The following is a 21,433-nucleotide window of genomic DNA, read 5'->3' as shown; positions in this document are numbered from 1 at the left end:
CGCCTATTCACGTTTGTGTGAACCAGTACCAAATGGGGCGCTGGTGAGCCCTGGGCACCAAATGAATCCGGTATCCGGGGAATTAAATGAGCCTAATGGATGATTTAAACATGCAGATCTGGATCTTCCCCAGTGAGCTGATCCCATAGGATGTGGTTCTCCAATCAGGAAAAGCAGAAAAGCCTATTTTTAACAGCACCTCATCTAGCACACAGCTTGCAATTTACCATATTATATTGATGGGCTTGCGACAAAAACTGCAATTTCTGTGACGTTATTTTACAAGAGCATCAATATTCTTATCACAAGATTTAAAGAGGCAGCAACCAGACCAAAACCCTACAAAAATACCTCATTTTTGCCACTGTACTTATTTGAGCTGAGGTGTGAAATCAGCTGCCCTCTAATCTAGTCATGATGGAGAGATGCTGGAATTGGACTGGGGTGAGTACAGTAAGTGGTCTTACTACATCAGGTTAAAGTCCAAAAGGTTTGTTTTGAATCACTAGCATTTGGAGCTCTGCTGATACCTCAGGTGAACCTGCTCCAAAAGCTAGTGATTCAAAACAAACTGGTTGGACTTTAACCTGGTGTTGTAAGACCTCTTACTGTGCTCCAATCTAGTGTTCAGGTGCTCAGTCATCATGTGCGAATGTGGTCAGCAGCAGTCAGCAAGCCTTTTGATTGGGGGGGGGGGGGGGGTTGCGATTGGGAACTGTGTTGACATGGTGGTCAAACCTGTTCCTGTCCTGACATTTCACATAGCGAGGGCAATATGCATACCCACAAGTGGTTGTGAATTAGCCACTTGAGACATAACCATCTGATTTTCAGACAGATAAGGTATAAAATGGATGGCCTACCTATTGTTAACTTCCTTTTAACCCATGTTGAAGCTAAATTTAACACCTTCAAAAGGCATTCTGTGTTGGGTGACTTAAAGCTCAGGATAGAGCGGATCAAAATCCTGGAGCTCTCTACCAAACAGCACCGTGGGAGTATCTTTATTATGTGGACTGCAGCAATGCAAGGTGAAGGCTCATCCCCATCTTCTCAAGGGTGCCAAGAAACGGGCAATAAATAACAGCCTTGTCCTCGGTGGCTTCATCCCAATAATTAATTTAAGAATTATTATCAAGATTTGATTGCTTTGCAAAATTAGGAGAATTGAAAACAGTGAATACGTAAACAAAATGGCAGACTTATTCAATTGAATGTGAAGAAGAACAAAGAACAATACAGCACAGGAACAGGCCCTTCAGCCTGTCCATGCAGGACTCTGAGAAAAATGCACATGAGAGGAATAACAGGGAATGGCAGTATAAACTTCATCGAGTTACACCGAGGTGCGGAGACAGATGAGTCTGTCCTCTCAGGTGGATGTAACAGAGTCCATCGCATTGTTTCAATGAAGAGCATGGCAGTTCTCTCCAGTATCCTGACCAAGGTTTAACCTTTAACTAAAACGTAAAAACAGATTGTCTCGTCATTATCACGTTTCTGTTCTTGGGATAAAAGCAAATTACTGCGAATGGTGGAATCTGAAACAAAAGAGAAAATGCTGGAAAATCTCAGCAAGTCTGGCAGCATCTGTAGGGAGAGAAAAGAGCTAATGTTTCGAGTCCATTGACTCTTTGTCAAAGCTAACATGATGTGGAGATGCCGGCGTTGGACTGGGGTGAGCACAGTAAGAAGTCTTACAACACCAGGTTAAAGTCCAACAGGTTTGTTTCAAATCACTAGCTTTCAGAGCAGTGCTCCGAAAGCTAGTGTTTGAAACAAACCTGTTGGACTTTAACCTGGTGTTGTAAGACTTCTTACTGTGCTCAAAGCTAACAGACAGAGAAAGTGGGAAATATTTATACTGTGGAGTGAGAATGAAAGATGAGTCATAGCCACAGAAACCCAGGGAAACAGGGTGCCAATGGCCACCGGGTGCTAATGGCAGTCCCCAGAGAAGACAAAGGATATGAAAGGTCAAACAGCAGGGAAACTAACATCAGAGGATGAACTGTAGATGTGGGGAGAGGGGGAGGGGAAAGCAAAGAGGAGAAAGGTGAAGGAAAGGTGGATGAGATTGGTGGGGGGAATTAAATATATATTAAGAAAGAAAGAAATGGTAAAAGACAGTTACAATGAAATTAAAACAAATGGGTCGAGGTGGGGTAGAGCTGATCATCTGAAGTTGTTGAATTCGATGTTCAGGCCTGAAGGCAGTAGCGTGCCTAACCGGAAGATGAGATGTTGTTCCTCCAGTTTGCATTGCGCTTCACTGGAACATTGCAGCAGGCCAAGAACAGACATGGGGGCATGGGAGCAGGGTCTTTTGTTAAAATGACAAGCAACAGGAAGGTCAGGGTCCTGAATGCACACAGGCCGAAGATGCTCAGCAAAGTGATCACCCAGCCTGCGTTGGGTCTCTCTGATATAGAGGAGACCACATTGGGAGCAGCAAATGCAGTAGAGATGCAAGTGAAATGCTGCTTAACCTGGAATTAGTGTTTTGGACCTGGGATGTTAAGTGTGGAAGAGGTAAAGGGGCAGGTGTTAAACCTTCTGTGATTGCATGGGAAGGTGCCATGGGTGATGGGAGAGGTGCTGGGCATGGTGGAGGAGTGGACTAGATTGTCTCAGAGGGAATGGTCTCTGCAGAATGCTGACAGAGGGAGTGAAGGGAAGATGTGTTTGGTGGTGGCATCACGTTGGAATTGGCGAAAATGGCAGAGGATTATGCTTTGTATACGGAGGCTGGTGGGATGAAATGTGAGAATGAGGGGGACTCTATCCTTCTTTTGGGAGGGAGTGGAGAGGGCGAGGGTAGTGAGGCGGGAGATGGACCGCACACTGTTGAGGGCCCTGTCCACAACTGTAGGTGGGAAAGAAGGAACACATTTTCGAAGCACCATTTCGGAAAGTGGCATCATCGGAACAAATGCGACGGAGGCGAAGGAGTTGAGAGAAGGGGATGGCCTGTTTTTGAGACCTTGGGCCTTAGTTAGACACGGGGCCTCAGAGGGGCGTGTGCGCTTGATGCTGTACTCAGCCCTATTTCTTGCACTGAGGAGCTGCTCTTGCTGGAACTCCTCAGTGCAGTGAGAGATGAAATGGCACCCCAATCTCTCAAGCCCCAACTCACTATAAGGGTGTATACCTCCCCCTCCCCCCCCCCCGCCAATCACTGTCACGTGAAAAATGCCAGCTTGGAACTTTGACACTGTCAGCCTGGAAGTGCCCTTGCCAGCTGGAAGTGCCCTTGCCAGCTGGAATTGCCAGACTGTCACCCAGGTGGCATTACCATGGTGCCAGGCCAGCAGTGCCAGAGTGTCCAGATGGTATCAGCAGTGCAAGAGTCCACCCTGCCCAGAGGGCATGCACCTGGAGGCCTCCAATCCCCTGGGAGACTCCCACGAATGCCGTTATGTCTGGTCCCCATTTAGAGACCAGCACTGAACAGCACAATTCCAATGTTTACAAGGTGAAGGGGATAGATCCCAATGCCTTGGTTACTTCAGGGAACTGCATATTCGAGTGAGACTAGTTGGCTCTCTCTAATATGCAGATTTGCTAAAATGTGATCCTGCCCACAATGGGCGGGCTTCACACCGTAACCTTTCGTGAAATCACATTAGATCTCGCGAGATGTAGCGAGCCAAGTAGATCCCGGGAGCGAGGTCTCCTGGCAGCTATCGGCCATGTTATGCCATGGCGTGCTGCTTTTCAGGTGCAACATGGACGGTAGATCGCACCCCTTGTATGGGATTCTCCATTGCAAGTCAACCCCACTACCACTACTCGCAAGGACTGAGAATTTTGGCGTGCTGTTCGCTAGTGGTGGGATTTTCTACATCTGCTGCTCGTCAATGGTGTTTCCCATTAAAGCCATCCTATGCCATCGGGAAACCCACAGGCGGGGATGTGCTGCCAGCGGGACCAGAGAATCCCACCGCCAATGAAGGGACAGGGAATCCCGTGCCATATTCTACGCAAACTGGCTGTTGCGTCCCCTTTATTGCAACAGTGACTATACGCATCAAGAGTGGCTGTACAGCCTTTATGATGGCATGCGGAATGGAAGGCCTTATGGAATGCAAATGGTATCATTCAACATATATATAAATGATGGGATAGTAAGCCATCGATCCATGTTTGTGAGTGGCGCAAAGATTAATGCCATTTTAGCAAGTGTGGATGGCAATTTAGAATCACAAAGAGGTGGTATTGATTATGAATGGGCAAAACTGGAGCAAAAGGATTTCAATGTAGGCAAATCTGCAATCATCCACTTTGGATCTAAAATGCATTGAATAGGATATTTTCTAAATGGTGATAAGTCATAAACAGCACAGGTCCAAAGCAAGTTGGGGGGGGGGGGGGCAGGTTAATTATATATTATTCCTGTGTTTAATTGCATGTTGGTGGTGGGCAATTACTGAGGATTCACTGGGATTCTATAAGTTGGTTTGGCAGTGGAGGAGGTTCCCCCCATGTCCATGGGTGATGGCTGGGTTCCCGTGTCTGTCCCGCCAACATGACTTTGTCGGACCAACCTCTTTTTATTTCAACTGTCAAAATATATGGCAGGAAAAGCAGACAGTGGAATCAATAGACTATAATCTGCTTTTATAATAATAATATAATCTTTATTGTCACAAGTAGGCTTACATTAACACTGCTATGAAGCTAATCACACCTCCCTCATCAACCACCCACCCGCTTCTCGCTCTGCTACTCCCCCCTCCCCCCCCCCACAGACCATCCCCCACTAGTTCTTATTTGCTTTTATGAGTAATAATAATTAAGTTGATTCTACAAGCTGTCATCTGTGCTGACAGCTTTCCAACAATATTTCAGACTGCTATTTTCATGAAAATAGAGTCTTAAGAAAACAACAAAGGAAAAATGAGGCACATTCTTGAAATTGGGACAAAACTGTAATAGATCTGGACTCCTTACAAAATGTGGATGGCCCAGATTAATATCTGAAAATGTTTGGTAAGTTTGAAAAGATGGTGAACTGCACTTTAAAAGAGCCGTCTGTTATATTCTGAGGTAATAATAACACCATCTTTGTTGTTCTAAATGTAATTGAACAGGCGTTCGACTTGAAGTCGATTCAGAGGCAACTTGCGCAAGAGGAGCAAGGCAGCTGTCTTGTCAAGAATAAAGGCTGCTGTCTAGCTCAATGTGTTTGCAGTTAAAGCAAGGAGTGAGGAAGCCCTTCACTCTGCTGTGCGTTAACCTTCATGGCCTGCTGCAGTAGGGGGTAATAAAACACTGCGGCTGTGCCTTTGTTCTAGTGTACCTAGGGCAGACACCTTGGCACCACATGCTTTTGATGTGATAGCCCATATGTGTGTGTGTGTATATATATAGGGGGGGGGGGGGGATTGAGAAAGAATGCTGGCCACTTCATTGAGTATGTGTATAGTCAGAGAGCAATAGGACAGCATTGCTCAGGATGCGCAGGACTGTATATATCAACATACATGGACTGTGTTCCTGAGAAAGACTTACTACCCCAATGCAGCGCATAATGAGAAACAGAGGCAGAAACCCTGACACATGTGGCAAGAACACATTCAGATGTCACTGGGTGCTGACGCTTTGGTCTCGCACCAAAGGTTAACAGGTCAACGTCCGCCCAGCTCTCGGCAGCAGAGTTTCCAACTTCACCCGGGTCCCGTGATCTCCTGTTGGGAGTGCCGATCTCTTCCAATGGTCCACAATTTGCAATAAGCTGGTCCCGTGCTTGAGATACCAGGGCTGGGGAACAGCAGTCCTTCATTAAATAAAATGACCTGTCAACAAAGAGCTGAAAGTGGTTCCACCTTGAGACACTGGGGGAGATTTCCCTGCCGGCAGAAAGCAGGTGCAGCGTGAGAAAGGCCACTGCCAAGTGAAAAAAGTCAGCAGGGTAATGTTTAGATTGCCAGCAGCAAAGCAGCAAGCGCGCTGCTGCATGGTAATGTGCTGCATGTGAGGAACATCGACTCTCTGGCCTCTTCACAGTCCAGTTCCAATGGATGGAGCAGCATGGAGGTGTAACAGTCAGGTCAGCCTGTGGGTTAGCTGACATGAAACTAAAGGTGAAAAAATGCCCCGTGGGAAACATGGATTGAGCTGTATATATGAAGCACCCTGGGCGGCTCCTCACAGAGAGTGGTAGGGCCACAGAGTAGCTTTCTCGGCTGAAGTATTCCTCTTAATTTTACTAGACAATAAATTATTCTGATCACTGTGCACATGTTTGGGATGCTAACTCCTGTCACACACACTCTGCTGTAAGAATACTAGATTTTAAATTGTATTGGTAGGTAGACATTTATTGTTGAAGGACATATTGTTTGATACACAAGGCAATTTACATTATACCATACACAGAATCTGTGAGACAGGGGACACAGTGCACACAGTGTCTGAGAGGCAGGGGATATTTACAGTTTTAATAATTGGTTCCTGGATAGAAACTTATGTTTACAATTGTAAATACTCCCTGTCTGTCTAACCCAGTGATATAACAGGAATAAATCACTCTCCATCAGACCGTGTGTGTGATATAACTGTAAATACCCTCCTTCTCTAAGACCCTGTGTGTGATATAACTGGAAATAACCCCCGTCTCTCACACCCTGGGTGATATAACTGTAAATAACCCCGTCTCTCAGACACTATATGTGATATTACTCTAAATACTCCCTGACTCTCCAAATCTGTTAATGGTATAATGTAAATAGTCCAATTATTTAAGGTAATCTTATCACCCTTCAAATATGAGAGGTACATTTTGCTGCCGTCAAGAGCCTGTGCTCTACAAAACAGAAGAGCCTCACTATTTTATCATCAGTTTAACATGAAAACAAGCATACAACCAACTTTCTGACCTTTTGGCTTTCACGGTATGTACCGTGTCACTGCCTGTGTTAGGTTGCAGTGGTGCTGTATGTTCCCATTTCATTGCATTGTGGTAGGCCTCGCTATGTTAAGGTAATGTGCTTAACTACTCTCCGCTGTGCTGTATGATCAATGCTGTAAGTAAAGTCCCAGATGACCATAGGCTGCTTTCCCCTTTGATAGGGAGAGCTGATTGGTGGTGATTTAGCCGGAGGATCACCACACCTCAGGCAAGGGGCAGATTTTGGTAAGGTGGGGTCTTCATGAATAACCTCTGCCGGTACGGGGATTGAGCCCACGCTGTTGTCCCTGCTCTGCATCACAAACCAACTGTCCAGCCAATTGTGCTAAACCGGATCAATGCAGTACTGCACCGTTAAAAAGGACTTAAATTTATGTGGTGCCTTTCTGAATCCCATCAAATGTCCCAGTGTGTGTAGTCACTGTTGTAATGTAGAATAACAATAATATAATAATCTTTATTAGTTACACAAGGAGGCTTACATTAACACTGCAATGAAGTTACCGTGAAAATCTCCTGGTCGCCATACTCCGGCGCCTGCTCGGGAACACTGATGGAGAATTCAGAATGTCAAATTCACCTAACAGGCTTTCAGGACCGGAGCACCCAGAGGAAACCTACACAGACAAGAGGAGAATGTGCAGACTCCGCACAGATAGAGACCCAAGCCGGGAATCAAACTCAGGTCCCTGGCGCTGTGAAGCAACCGTGCTAACCACTGTGCTACCGTGTTCTCTCCTGTTCCATGCTTTATGGTCCTGTGCTTCACATACTCTCAGCTGCACTATGCTATAATTTGTGTGTATTGCTACATTCTCCTGTGCTATATTGAGCTATGCTGCTTTTTTGTTTTCACTTGAGGTCCTGCTTATATGGAATCTGCCACTAGAGGGAGCTGATGGCTCTGAGCTGACTGCTCTGAATTAGCACCGGACTGGATCTGATTTTTCATCCAGCATTGAGGCTCATACAGTGTAAAAATACTGCCCATAAAATAAAGTTCAGTACAGATGTGCTGGCTAGATACAGCTCCCAATTTTAGCATGTGGCAACAAAGATCTTGGTGATCAAATGATGTATTTACTTGATGTCAGCCCCAGTACCTCCACTCGCCAAGCAGACAGATAATTGTCGATCTCCAACCGATGTCATCCTGGACATCTGTGTTTGGGTTGTTGAGCGTCACCACTATCACTGGAATGAATCAATGTGTACATTTCTGACACGATTTTATACCTTCTGTGCACTAACATGCACGCCTGAGGGACTGATTCTAAGGGAGGAGATAGTCACAGTCAAAGTACATCAGTAGGTCAAGCAGGGTTGAGGACTGGTACCACACAAGAATATTGCAGCCTTCAGCAAGAGTTTTCTCCCCACTGATCAGGCTCTTGGATAAAACCCAAAGAGACAATTTCACAGTCAGAATTATTTTAATTTATTCTTCCAGAGGTTATCGGTGCCTCTGGTAAGGCTAGTGTAGTAATCCACAGGAGGCAGGAGTTCCGTCACCACACCAATATTCATTTACAATAACGATATTACAGGAGCAGCTACAAACAGTGCTGCTAGAAGTTCAGTCAACGTAAGACTGGCTCGCAAAGCCTACACAGGTGATTATATGGGCCCCCTCAATGAGCTATCATTGAGGGAGCTCATACTCCAATTGGCTAACCAATAAAGCCAATTGGAGTTCATTACCGTAAGCATTCATTGCACATCCTTATTTGCCCTTAAGCTAAGTGGTAGAAGACAATTAAGAGTCGGTCACATTGCTGTGGGTCTGGAATCACATGTAGGCCGGACCACATAAGAATGGCAGATTTCCATCTCTAAAGTACATTCGTGAACCAGATGGATTTTTACAACAATCAATGATCGCTTATTCAGATTAGTTTCAATTCCAGATGTATTAACTGCATTTAAATCCCACCAGCTACTATTTGAGCTGGTGTCTCCAGGACAGTAGCCTGGCTTCTAGATTACTGGTCAATTGAAACTACCATGGCACCACCATCTCCCCTGTCATAATAATGAAAGAAAAACACCGAATTATGGCTGAAAATGTTGAACTTTAAATAAAACTTGGTAATTTTTAAAAATGTACATTCAAGCCAAAGGTGGCTGAGGATTTAAAGTCAGTGACTGGCTGAACTGTTGGTGGGGTGACACTGAGAGATAGCGGAACCACCATTTTCTGAATCAAAGATACTTCTAAGGTGTACAGAAACTAATTGTCATCTCTGGTGGAGACAATGGGACATAATGGGAGATGAGTATCATCTCATCAAGAAATGTCCTGTGCGTAATGTCCAGATGCATGTGTGTATGTGTGTGTCTGTGCATATGCAACAGCGGTATCACTGCAAAAACGTTTTGCAGGTATATCTCGATCTCTCTCGCTCTGATTTTTGAAGAAAGCCACATCAGCAAAGGCCACAGCTGCAACGAAACAGGGAAGCTTCTTCACCAAACTGCAGAACACTGGAATCTCCAAACTAATTATTCACCTGCTGAAGTCAGCGCTGCTGGAATCTCGAATCACAATGGCCGCAACACTCATTCACAAGTCAGGTGCTGTTTCATATACCTTTTTCTTACTTATTAACTTTGGACTGAATTCTCACTTCTATTCTGTATGAATGTATATGCATGTGTTTTATAATTTTCTTACTTATGGTCGTTAATAAACTCACTCCATATTTAACTAAAGAAAGCCTGGTTAAATTGACTCCTTTTAAAACATAAATATTGGGGCTGGTAATAGGTACTTGCAAAGGGAGGGGTCTTTTTTAGCTTAATCTTCTTGCAGCCAGCAGAGCGAGTTGCAGGACGAAAGGGAGCCAATTCACCTGGGGCATAACTATTTGGGGGTATCCCGTCCAGAACTTGACAAAGTGGGGGATCTCGTTCAGCTAAACAAATTTGAGGAATCTCACCTGTGAACTGGTCCTTACACCTCTTAAAGGAACCCCATTGACCTGAAAGGTTAACATTCCTCTCTCCACAGATGCTGCCAGACCCGCTGAGTATTTCCAACATTTTGGGCGCAATCCAATTTCCACGCTGCTCCTGAAGGTCAGCTCGCCATGATGCAGCTTGGCCAATAAAAGCAGGAGACCCCGCTCCTGGGGTCTACCCAGCTCGCAACACCTCGCGCGATCCAATGTGATCTCACGAGATGTTGCCATTTTTTGGCAAATCTGCATATTAAAGCGAACCAGCTAGTCTCTTTTAATGCGCAGATTCCCGAGGCACTTGAGGCTTGGAGACCTTCAGTGAACGCTGTTTGATACTGGTCTCCACAAATGGGAACCAAGGAGCAGCACATTGTGCGACTCTCCCAGGAGATCGGAGGCCCTCACCTGCATGCTATTTGGGCAGGGTGGTGTTCTGGAACTGCTGGTGCCACCTGGGTACTCTCGCAGTCCCATCCTGGCACCTTGGCAGTGCCACCTGGGTTCCAGCCTGGCACTGCCCAGGTGGCATTGGCACTGCCAGGTTGGTAGTGCCAAGCTGGCATTTTTTGTGCATGCATAATTGAGCTGGGAGTGCCGTTCAAATGGTATTGGGGGGAGGGGGGTTGCTTCAGGGGCCTTTTGCTACAATTTGGGGAGTCCCGGCGAGCGGAGCTCCTCAGTGTACAATGCGGAGCTGTCTGCGACCTCGGCCATTCATTCCCTGCTGAGGCCCCTAATGCAACCCGTGTCGAATTGTATAGCCATTTGTTTCTCAGTGCTGCTACAGGACTTTGCTCCCAATTAGTTGAATCGTGCCCTTTGCATTTATTTCAGATTTACAGCACCTGCAGTTTTTTGCTTTTCACTTCAAACTGTTGTACAGAAGGTTCAGTGGGATAAGGGAAACTGTTGACAGCAGTTTGAGATCAGTATGGGAATTATAGAACCCATATCGTTCTGAAATCCAAGCAGAAAATGCACAGCAGGGACATTAGAAATAATATAAACCAACCAGTTCTACTGAAACCTCTCCACTCCAAATATTAACCAGTCTTTTTCCGTTAAGAGCCTGATGAACCAATTGTGTGCATCCAGCATTTTCTATTTGTATTGCAAATTATTTGGATTCTATCATTAACTACAACTGTCTAAAGTTTCCTATAAACATTCATGACAGTTGACTTTTTAATAATTCATTAATGGAGTGTGGGTATCACTGGCTAGACCAACATGCCAATCCCTAATTGCCCGAGAGAAGGTGGTGGTGAACTGCCTTCTTGAACTACTGCAGTCCATGTGGTGTAGATACATCCAATGTGCTATTAGGGAGGGAATTTCAGGATTTTGACCCAGCGACAGTGAAGGAACAGCAATGTATTTCCAAGTCAGATTGGTGTGTGACTTGGAGGGGTACTTCTAAGTGCTGGTATTCCCATCTATCTGCTGCCCTTGTCCTTCTAGTTAGTAACAGTTGTGGATTTGGACGGTGCTGTTCAAGGAGACTTGTAATACATCATGTAGGTGGTACACACTGCTGTCACTGTTCATCGGTAATGAAGGGAGTGAATGTTCATTGTGTGGATGGGTGCCAATCAAGCAGACTGCCGTACCCTGGACGATGCCAAGCTTCTTGAGTGTTGTTGGAGCTACACTCATCCAGGCAAATAGGGAGTATTACATCACTCTCTTGACTTGTGTCTTGTAGATGATGCACAGGCTTTGGGGAGACTGGAGGTGAGTCACTTGCCACAGGATTCCTAGCCTCTAACCTGCTCTTGTAGCCACAGTACTTATATGGCTGGTCCAATTCCTTTTCTCCTCAATGGTGTTCCCCAAGATGTTGATAGTGGAGGATTCAGTGATGGAATCTCACTGATTTTCAAGGGGAGATGAATGGATTCCCTCTTGTTGATGATGGTCATTGCCTGGTACTTGTGAGCCGTGCCATCAGCCCAAGGTTGGATATTGTCCAGGTCTTGTTGCATTTGGACTTGCACTGCTTCAGTATCTGAGAAGTTACAAATGGTGCTGAAAATTGTTCAATAATCTGTGAACTTGATGAAATAGCTGAAGATGGTTGGGCCTATGGCCTGAGGAACCCGTTTAGCAATATTCCAGAACTGAGATGACTAGTCTCCAACAACCACAATCATCTTCCTTTGTATTAGATATATGAACACAACCAGTGGAGAGTTTTCCCCTGATTCCCATTGACTCCAGTTTTGCTAGGGCTCCTTGATGCCATACTCGACCAAATTCTGCTTTGGTATCAAGCACAGTCCCCTCACCTCACCTCTGGAGTTCAGTTCTTTTGTTCATGTTTGAACCAAGGCTGTAATGAGGTCAGGAGCTGAGTGACCCTGGCGGAACCCAAACTGCGCGTCAGTGAGTAGGTTATTGTTGAGTAAATATCACTTGACAGCACTGTCGATGACATTTTCCATCAAAGAGGGCTGCACCAAATTTGATGGTCTACACCTGCCCCCGACTTTGCCTGGAAGTCTTGTGGTGGGATGTGTGCATATTATTTCTATTTGGTTGACCAATGGGGGCTTTTAATTAGTGGGCAGTAGCCAGGGCTTCAAAAGCCCAGTCTCTCAGGGACCATCCATTCCCTTAGCATTTTCAAACAATGCAAATAGCATGCATTTATATAGCTATCCGAGGTGCTCTCTTCTGAGGGCCATTACCAAGCATAATGGCATCATTGTGATTGTACACAATCTGGGCATTAAGGCAGTGGTGTCCTTTCCTGATCATGGGGCGTTGGGTTGTTATGGGAAACTAGTGGTTATCACATAGAATCATAGAATATTTATAATGGAGAAGGAGGCCATTGGCCCATCATGACGGTGTTGGCTCTCTACAAGAGCACCTCAGCTGGTCCCATGCCCCTACCTCGTCCTGTAATTTATTTCTGTTCAGGTAAGAATCAATTCTCTCCCAAAAGCCACGATTGAATCTGACTCTGTAACACCCTCAGGCAGTGCATTCCAGATCCACTCGCTCCATGTCGCCTTTGGTTCCTGTGTCATTCAATTTAAATCTGTGTCCTCTGGTTCTTAACCTTTCCACCAATGGGAACAATTTTTGCTTATCTACTCTGTCCAGGTCCCTCATGACTTTGAATGTCGTTATCCAATTTCCTCTCAACCTTCTCTGCTTCAAGGTGTACAGGATGTTATAGAAGAATTCTGGTATATAGCTTCTTACACTCCTAGGGAGCTTGCTATTGGCAAACATTCTGTGATAGTGAAAGTGTTTTCCCCTGAGCAAACATGGCATAAACCACTTTATCTCATTTTAGAATGTAATGCAGACTGACTCAAAAGATGAACGAGACCTGTGGTAGGCTAGAGGGACCATGCAAGAGAATAGGAGTTAACATTCTCTCAACCTTAATTGACAATTGTATTGCCGTGGCTATTTGCCATTTTAATTGTTAATGCAGTGCAATAAAATTACGACATTGAAAAATTACTGCATTAGGCAACCGTAAAATAAGTAAGTCAAGCCGCCATCGTCCCAGATGACCATAGGCTGCTTTTCCTCTTTGAGGGGGAGAGCTGACTGGTGGTGATTTAACCCGAGGATCACCACAACTCAGGCGAGGGGCAAGGTTGAGAAAGTCACCACAGGCTACCAAACCCTAGAGAAAAGCTGGTTGTGCAGAAAGGAAGACAAATAAGGAAAAGAGAGAGAGGGAGTAATATACAGGAAGAAACAAAAGAGGATATGGAATATAAAAAAGCCCATGTGGCAGACAGAGCTTACCACTTTTCTGAAGCCTCAGGAATATAGCTCAGCACCTACAGTTTCACACCTCGAACGTCTCCAATATCAGCAGCTCAAAAATGCTAGCTTGGCTCAGTTTTGCCCGTTCTTGTGCTCCTGCCTCAGAAGGATGTGGGTTCAAGCTCCCTCTGTTCCAGGAATTGAGCACGCATCCCAGGATGAGACTTCAGTGGAGTACTGAGGGAGTGCTGCATTGCCGAAGCTGCCAAACTATTTATGCGGCGTTATACTGTGGCCTGCGTGCCTGTTCGGGTGTGGCCTAAATGCCATTATTAAAAGAGCAGGGAGTTCTTCTGGTGACTTGGCCGAATGCTTCCCTCAACCGCCACCACCAAAAATAGATTAACTGGCCATTCAGCTCATTTGCTGTTTGTGAGACCTTGCTGTGTGGAGCCTGGCTTGGTGACTGCATTTCAAATTCAAGTAATTCAATATGAGCATTGGGGTTCCCTGAGGTGAGAAGCAGTTGTATAATATATAAATACTTCAGTTCTGCCAATCCCACCTACGTGACATTAGACATCGGAACAATGCCATTGATCCTCCGCATAGTGTTATGGGTCAAGGAATTTTCTAAGAAGTCCACAAAAGGAAAGCGCACAAACACCTTTGAAACAATTACTATCTCCCAAATCATGTACACTTAGCTCTTCATAACCGTGTGTTTACTTTACACTAAACATTTGTCATTTGCACTGGGCGACTACAAGTGAGGAATGAAAACATCCTGTGATATTTTCAGATAAGCACACCACTCAGATTTCATCTCTTCAGTTAGAAAAGGATTTATCGTTCTCGACATGCAGAGGTGAATAGATGAAGGGTTTGAAGTGAAAGCCCGTATCAGCAGAAGCGTTGTTATCGAGGTTGACATTCTTGTGTGTGGATTGTAATACACTCCTTCTTTATCTCTTTGTGCACAGGAAACAATGTTCAGAAACAAAACTCTTACTCTTTCTGACTCACTTATCTGCTTCGCCACCCAAGCTACTGGAACCTCTCAGGGCAGAACTGAAATGTGAACCTCATCCTTGACTAACATTCACTTTCTCAAAAGGAATTGGGAGATTGGAAAAGAGAAGGTTTGGTCGTTTATACCTCAGGGATTTGAGTCCAAGCTAGGTGGACAAAGTGCAATCTATGAGTCAACATGCTAATTCAAATGCTTAGTGTAAAGGGCAATTACACCCAGCGTGGAGTTGTTGCTCCATGCTGGTGGCAAACTTTGGCCGAATGGCGATCGGCCAGAGAATCCATTTTTATGCCGGTATCGGGGGCGATGCCTTTTTTCTGATTCTCCGCACCCTAAAATATGGAGGAGTGTGCTGCACGCCATTGGGAAGGCCTCAGGACATCACCTGAGGTCCTCTACCGATGCTCCGCCCTCGATGGGCCGACTTCCCAACGGCGCCGGTCGCGTGTCCTCTCACTTTTCGTAAACCTGGCGTGGTGGCTGCGGACCATGACCAACGTTGCTACAGTCTGGAAGGATGAGCCGTTCCACTGGCAGGGAGGGCTTCAGCGGGGACTGGGGGGACTGGTGGGGGTTAGTCCGGGGGTGGCAAGGGGGATTACAGGGAGGCATTTTTTGGCAGACTGGGTCCACCCGCGGCCGTCGCCATGTTGTATGGCGCTGCCACCACAAGCCGCCGCTATGCGCATGCACGGCCACGGAACGCCATTCTGCATCCGTATTAGCTGGTAAAGCTGGGGGCTTTACGTGGTGCGGCTGCTAGCCCCCCACTGGAGAGAGCATCGGTGCGGGGGCGGCGCAGACTTTATAGTTGTAAGACCAGACGCATCCTCCAGCCATAGCCGCAGAATTGGTGAATCTAGCCCTTTGTCACTGTATGTTCTCTTTTGGCTAGACAGAAGAGTCGAGAATTAACCTTATAAAACTGCCCCTTATTCTTGTGTTTCTTCAGTATTATTGTTGCATTGACACAGTGGGCAGTGATTTTACTCCTCAAAATCAGAATGGGTGGCAAATTAAAATTTTGTATAATTTCAAACCCAAACCACATCAAATGTATCTACTTACAGTTTTAACAGAGGCTGAATTGAAGTGGAGGGAGGGTTTTGTTGGCCAGCTCACTTTCTGGAGATGGGTCCCTCATTTCAATACTTTAATATTTTATATGTCCAAAATATCTTTCTCTGTTTCAGCTTTATAACTGGACTATTCAGTTTCCAAGATGCCCGGTACTGATGGGTGGTGATGACTGCCGCATGAACAAGGCAAATGCCTTTCCATCACTGTTTATAGACTAGGATGAGCAGGACTCCTTCCCCCTGACCACCCAAACTACTTTTTTTAACATCCTCAGTGATAGGCCAACTCCTACATTCAATGCCCTACTTTTTTCCTACTGTCTCTCCCAGGTCCTCTGCTGCCCCCATATAATCTCCTCCATACGTTTTTCATGATATTTTCCTCTGCTCCAGCGATGTCACCTTACTCTCTATCGATGTATTCCTTGATCCTCAATCACTCTGACACCTCCGCACTCCAACATCGATGTCCTCCCAAGCCCCTATCGCTCCCTCCCACCTCTATGCTCTCAGGCTGGGACCTGGTGTCACAGGCCTACCTGACCAACAGCCTCTGAATCTGGCAGGTCGCAGTGGGAAGCTGATTTCCTGCCATTAAATTCAACAGGATATAACATCAACCCATTTTTCTGGGCTTCCTGACAAATAACCTATGCCCCTGCTCCTCTTGGTGGTTAGCATAAATGCTTCACAGCTCCAGGGTCCCAGGTTCGATTCCCTGCTGGGTCACTTTCTGTGTGGAGTCTGCACGTCCTCCCCGTGTGTGCGTGGGTTTCCTCCGGGTGCTCCGGTTTCCTCCCACAGTCCAAAGATGTGCGGGTTAGGTGGATTGGCCATGCTAAATTGCCCGTAGTGTCCTAAAAAGTAAGGTTAAGGAGGGGTTGTTGGGTTACGCGTATAGGGTGGATACGTGGGTTTGGGTAGGGTGATCATTGCTCGGCACAACATCGAGGGCCGAAGGGCCTGTTCTGTGCTGTACTGTTCTAAGTTCTAAGTTCTAAAACAACAAATGAAGAGTTGTCAAGATAAGGATAGGTTAAGATTGAATAGTCAAAAGGCTGGTAATACTTAAAATGGATAAGCTATCTTGCTGAGATAGGTTGCCTCCTGGGTTCATGAGTGTAGCAAGCGCAGAAGTTGTGGAGGTGCTAGTGAGAGCATCCAATCTATGTGCGGAGATGGAGCAACATGGCCATTAGGGCCCAATCAGGTTAACATCTGTACAGTGGAAGCTTTCAGAAACAATAATCTGAGTAAAAATTAAGTTGCTTGGATAATGATAGATTAATTAGTTCAATGGTTGGCTTATTGGTCCTTCTCTCCTCGCACGGTGAAGTCCTGTCATTAGTTTTCTCTTGGAGCTCTAGCTGCTTGCAGCAGTTTGCTTTTTTTGAACAGAGAGTAAAGACAGCTACTCTATCACATGCCCCTGTAATTAATGAGAGGCCATCTTCCAAATCAGGCATTATGATAATTTTTTTTACTATCTAAATTCTGCTCTCACCTGTTGCGGTGGCTTTTCGCACCATAAAGTTTCTAATCAGGGAATGTTTTTTGTGCTTGGAGGAAGGTCATCAAAGTCAATGGGCGCGATTCAACCAAAGTATTCCTGGGTGGGTTTGGTGGGTGTTTCTTGCTGGCTTTTTGGGTGAGATCCACACTGCTACTTAATCACACTCAGTCGTTGGCAGGGATTCTCCGTTTGGGAGACTGTAGGCGGGATTCTCAATCCAGCGATGCCGGAATCGCAATTCGCAATCGGCTACTGCCAGGGTGCCAGGCTGGCAGTTCCAGGGTGCCAGTCTGGTAGAGGCCAATATCCCGGGGGCCTCTGATCTCCTAAGTGCCGGTATGCCTGAGTACTAATCGGTGCTCGGCTGGAGTATTCTCAGCATGGCCGATAGATGCCGGGGGGGGGGGGGGGGGGGGGGGGGTGGGGGGGACGTTCGATCCAGCGCGAGCATGGCTAAGTGCGTTCTTAAACTCACTTAACTGTGTGAGACTGGGTCCCGCCCAGTGGGCAGCATCCAGATCGCAACGTCTCACGCGATCTGGTAAGAACTCGCGAGGTGCAATAACCATCGGGAATTCCTTGGGAGGCCTCTCCCAGGATCTACTGGCTGCGTCCCGCCCTGATCCCGGTAGACACGGCTGTTAAATCGTGCCCATGGTCCCCTAAATGGAGAATCTCGCCCATTGTGTTTTAAATGGGAATTATTATCGTGTGCATGATCCATCCTTCTAACTCCACATGTGGATAGTTTGAGAGCAGACTATTTGATCTGAAGGGTAATCTATTAACTTCACAGTAATGCTCTCCTGTTACATGATGAATGGGTTTGATGGTTACTAACTGGTGGCGATGTTATTACATATCAACAGCCTGAAACTGGCAGAAATTATCCATGATTAAAATGTCCTTGAACACATTTTATTTTCAGCACTACTCACCTGATCTCTGCTTTTCATTACTTTGTGCCCTCTATTGCTCCTCCACTTCCTCCTGCTCAGTATCTGTTACCTTCTTTGATTTCAAAGCTCACCAGATATTTGCATCTCACCGTATTACAGATTGAAAGAAAGTAGAAGTAAATCTTATCTTAAGTTAGATTTTTCAAAACGTGGTTTCACTGCACATGATAAAACCACTTGGTTCATCTACATGGTGCCCTCAGTGTAATCATCTAAAGTCACAAATGTCAGCACCCATATGTACAATAATGGCACACACATATTCCTCACCACCACCTCCCACGACTATTCCACTGCATGTGATTAGTAGTGTTGCTTAGCCGCCAGGCAGTATTGGATAGGCAGAAACTTCCGCCAATCAAATTTTGGCTAAACCAAAGGGATTGACTTCAGTCCCAGTCACAAAGTCTGTCCATCCTGTCGCCTCCTTGACCCGAACACCTCAGCTCCCTACTTGTCCCTGAACAGAGATTCTGAACCCATATGCATTGCATCATCAAGATCACCTCTTTGCAGCTCCATAATATCATCTATTTCCATCTCCAGCATTACCATATCTGCTGCTGACATACACATCCATGCTTTTTAGTACCTCCACACTTTCTGATTTCACTGCCCTCGAGCACAGACGTTGCACCCTTCCTAAACTTCAGCTCATCCAGAACTCTTCATCTCCTTACTTCCACCAAATTCATTCATTCAACATCCCTGTGATCACTGACGTACACCTATCCCGATCCAGCAATCCCTTCACATTAAAATTCTCATCCTTGTGTTCAAGTCCCCCCACTAACTTCACTCCTGGCTAACGCTGAAATCTTCTTCGGCCCTAATTCCTTAAATTGTGGGATTGGGCTGAATTGAATGCCCTCAGCAGGTGTATTTCCTGCAGGGAGGAGGCTCATAAAATGGGGTGGGCACCCGTTCCACCTGCCCACCTCTGAACCCATCCCCATAATATGGAATCTGCAGCCCACCTGCCATATTTAAATGAATAATCAAGGATCAATTAAATTGACCGAGACAATTGACCCTGATAATACAGAGATAATACACTGCCTATGCCATAATATGTTTGATATGGCAGCAGGTTGGAAGTGGGAAGCCCAATTTTTTGCATTAATTATTTAATGGGTGGAAGAGGGGGTCGCTCTTTGGGGGCAGCCCCCCATAAACTCCCCTCCTATATTTATGTCATGAGAACATTTAGCAACCATACATTTGGCCCTTTCATCCAAGTCATTGGTATAGATTGTAAAAAGGTGAGGCCCGAGCAAATACCCATGTGGCATTCCAATCATTACATCTTACTGATCCAAAATGACCTATTTATGCCTACTCTACATTTCCTGTTAACTAACCAGTCCTCTATCCATGCTAATATATTACTCTCTATATCGTGAGCTCTTATTTTGTGCAAGAACTTTTGATGTGACATGTCATCAAATTCTTTCTGGAAATCTAAGTATACCACATGTACATGTCCTCCTTTATTCACGTAGCTTGCTCAAAGAACTCTAATAAATTAATGAAATATAATTTCCTTTTCATAAAACCATGTTGACTCTGCTTGATTACATTGAGATTTTCTAAATGCCCTGCTATAACCTTCATAATAATAGTTCCCAGCATTTTCACTATGACAGATGATATGTGAAGAGAAAAAGGTTGGTGAAGACAAATGTAGGGCCCTTACAGTCAGAAACAGAGGAATTTAGAATGGGGACTAAGAAATGGCTGACCCACTAAATACATACTTGGTTCAGTCTTCATAAAGAACACAAATCATGTACCAGAAATGTTGGGAAATACAGGGTTTAGTGAGAGAGAGGAACTGATGGAGATCAGTATTAGTAGAGAAATGGTGTTGGGAAAATTGATGGAATTGCAGCCGATAAATCCCCAGTGCCTGATAATCTACATCCCAGAGTACTTAAAGACGTGGCCCCAGAAATAGTGGATGCATTGGTCGTGATCTTCCAAGATTCTAGGCTCTGGAACAGTTCCTGGAGATTGGAGGGTATCTAATGTAACCCCACTATTTAAAAAGGGAGGCAGAGAGTAAACAGGGAATTATAGACCAGTCAGCCTTATGTCGATTGTGGGGAAAGTTCTAGAATCCATGACCAAAGAGCACTTGGAAAGGAAAACAGGGGCAGGATCGGACAGAGTCAGCATGGATTTATAAAAGGGAAATCTTTCTTGACAAATCAACTGGAATTCTTTGGGGATGTAACTAGTAGAGTTGATGAGGGGGGCCAGCGGATGTGGTTTATTTTGATTTTCAGAAGGCTTTCGACAAAGTCCCACATCAGAGATTAACATGTAAAATTAAAGAGAATGGGATTGGGGTAGTGTACTGAGATGGTAAAAACATGGTTGGCAGACATAAAACAAAGGGTAGGAATAAACAGGTCTTCTTCAAATTGGCAGGCAGTGACTAGTGGGGTACCACAGGGATCAGTGCTGGGACCCCAGCTATACACAATATATATTAATGATTTAGATGAGGGAACATAGAGCACGATTCAGCCAACTCAAGTTAAATTCGGCTAAACGGCACGTTTAGCGGGTTGTTTCTCGGCAGCTGCAGAGCTGAAAAACATCCCATTGTCCAACGGCACTTTGCCTTTTGCTTTTGACCTCGGGGAGTTTATTCCCACTGAGAGGGAAGTTAGAGGGATTTCCTGCTAGTGAGATCAAGCTCACCAGCAGGAAAGGCTCCTCACAGATTGAGGCGCCATTTTGTCTGGAGCCCAAATCTTCTCACTCCCTTTCAGGCAACCTCCCACATGTTTTCTGGCCCCCTTCACCCCCCCCCCCCCCCAAACCTATGGGAGGCCCCCGGAATCACCCCCTCCCTTCCCCTTGAGCTGGCAAGTCCCCTCCCTGGGCTCGACCCCTGGCAATGCCAAGCTGGCACCTCAGGGACCCTGGCACATTGGCAGTGCCCCAGGCATTCTGGCAGTACCCTGGCAGAATACCAGGCTGGCAGTACCACAGTGATCAGGTGCCAGGGGGAGTGCCAGGGTTACACCCTGTCCTATCCCAAACCAACCAGGTGTCTCCAGTGGCCTCCACTGCCCCCCCCCCCCCCCCCCCCCAGGTGCCATCACAACGAGTCTACATTTGTGTGGACTAGTACTTATCAGCGCCCTACTGAAGTCTCCCAGGTGTGGCCAGTGAGTTAAGGGCGCTGGTTGAATCTAGCGTCTGGGTATTTAAATGAGCCATAAGGCTC

This window comes from Scyliorhinus canicula, chromosome 4, assembly GCF_902713615.1.
Source record: "Scyliorhinus canicula chromosome 4, sScyCan1.1, whole genome shotgun sequence".
In the NCBI taxonomy this organism is placed as follows: Eukaryota; Metazoa; Chordata; class Chondrichthyes; order Carcharhiniformes; family Scyliorhinidae; genus Scyliorhinus; species Scyliorhinus canicula.
The sequence above is the reverse complement of the archived record's forward strand: the minus strand, read 5'-3'. Positions refer to the sequence as shown.